The sequence below is a fragment of the Octopus sinensis genome, linkage group LG14 (assembly GCF_006345805.1).
Source record: "Octopus sinensis linkage group LG14, ASM634580v1, whole genome shotgun sequence".
NCBI lineage: Eukaryota > Metazoa > Mollusca > Cephalopoda > Octopoda > Octopodidae > Octopus > Octopus sinensis.
The window spans coordinates 40,689,647-40,692,146 of NC_043010.1; positions in this window are offsets into that span (position 1 = coordinate 40,689,647).

The following is a 2,500-nucleotide window of genomic DNA, read 5'->3' on the forward strand; positions in this document are numbered from 1 at the left end:
CATCATTATTACTATTATTATTATTATTATTATCATTATTAGTATTATTATTATCATTATTAGTATTATAGCTGTTGCTATTATTCATTGCGGCTGTTATTATTATTACTATTATCATTATTATTTTATCATTATTATTATTATTATTACTATTATTATTACTATTATTATTACTATTATTATTATTATTATTATTATTATTATTATTATTATTATTATTATTTCTAAGTATTATCATCATGATCAGCTTCATCATCATTATTATTATTACTATTATTATTTCTTTTAGGAAGTTTTGTTGGATGATTTTTTTTCCTTTTTACTGGATTATTGTGTCGCAATCAAACGACTTTTCGAACATTTATTCGTCAATTCCAAATATCTGGTCAGAAAAAAATTCTGTTTGTTAGCTAATATGGTATTTTTCTAAACAAGTTCGTTGCTGTTACATTCGATCCAATATGGCGAGTCCTATTGAAAGATTAGAAAACAGTTCTACGATTTTACGTCATAACTACGAAAACAATAAGGAAATAACTTTCAAGAGGCGAAAATAAATGTATTAGAAGATAAACAGAAAACATGGCAACGGAACAAACAGTTAAACTCACAAACACAGCAACAACTTCACATCCAAAACGTAAACTTGGAATATAAACAGAAATACTAGCGACAAAGTCAATGTAACCTTGAAAGACATTAAAGGAATTGCAACCAACTTCTATGTTAGTATGTTATACAAGTCTAGTTAAAGAAAGAAATGTCACATCTAGCTGAAGAAAAGTATGTAACAGTTTATGACATCAAAGAGAGTGTCTTTTCCGAAGGAGTTTATCCAAGAACAGGCAAGTCGAAAGGCAACATACTCATAGTTAGTAAAAACCAGATGGTGGTTTCTCTAATATTCCAAAAGAAACACCAGATGATTTGTGACACGATGTGTGGAATCTTTTCGGCATGACGTGTAATCTGTTGATACAGGATCATATATGGTATTTAATAATGATTTCAAATTTTGGCTCAAGGATTGAAATTTCGAGCAAGAAGGAATGTCGTTTACATCGACCCCAGTAATCGACTGGTAGCTATTTTATCGTCCCCGAAAACATGAAAGGCAAAGTCAGTCTCGGTGGAATTTGAACTCAGAACATAAAGACAGACGAAATGCCTCTAAACATTACATCTAATAATGAAACTCGGAATCAGGACGAATTCATATGTGCATATGTGCATATGTGCATCACAGCTGTCTTTATGCTACTGCTACAACACATGATCCGATAGTGTCACAATATATGATAACACGAGTTTCATAGGAAAAGATATTGACGGTGGTTTTCTCTCCAGTCACATAGCCCCCTTTGAAGAAGTATTTGGGTAGATGCTGGGAGCTTAAATTGCTAAAACAAAAGTCACGCACTTTATTACAGATTATACTGTCATGAAAATTTTTGTGAGCCCCGAAGACCAGAAGGAAAACAGGAAACTGCGCCATTGTAGGTTCAAAAACAGATGTGATAAAATTGGTGTCACATGGCTGAACATCCAGCTGAAATATGCATGGTAGTAAGAGTCAGCTGAGGAGCTTCCACTCGGTGGAATCAGAAGAGAGCGAGTGAGTAATAGAATCAGTAGATGAAGTATCGGATCTCAGAAACTTCACTTTCCAGAGAGACACTAGTGGTGAAAATGCCGAAAACTGCAAAAAGAAATAGGTTTGTCTTCTGTGCCAGGTGACGATACACAGCTTAACATAGATATACGTAATGAAGTAAACTTATATAACTATATCTTTATTATATTGATTTTCTTAGTCTTTAGAACATAAAAGGCTTTCATAATTTGTGATGTTTTCATCAAAGTAATGGCGATAAGTGAAACAGTATTACTACCCTATCATCTTACATAGACGGGGAGGTGATGAAGGATGGACGGAGGTAGAAAACTGCTGAGAACAGCAACACAAATAAAACAATAAAAGAAAACTACGCCAACAATTAAATGTGAACACAAGTATAAAAGCATATATAGCAAGCGGGAAGGAGCCAGTTTCTCGTTGGAAATATATGGAGTTGGCAATCTTTTGAGATTGCAAGGAGGACTAAATAATGATTGGGAAGAATTGCAAAGATGAGAAAGAAAGCATAATGCCTAGATTGAAGAGGACAAAACCTTCGACCTAAATGCTAATAAATCTGACTGATTTAGGCCGAATGCTAGTAATTTTGAGGGAAGGTTTAGTTGATGTTACCGTCATTCAGTACTTGATTGATATTTTATTCTATCGACTGTGCAAGGAAGAAGTAGAGTTGGCTTTTGTAGGATTTGAACTGAAAATGTAAAAAAGCGGGACATACACACAATGCAATTTCTCCGACGCTCTAACGATTTGCCGTCTCGCTTCCCTCCATGATTTGTAGTTTTGGCCAAAGATAAGCAATTTTGAAGCAGGGGATATTCGATTACATCGACCTTAGTACATGACTGGTAGCTTATTTTA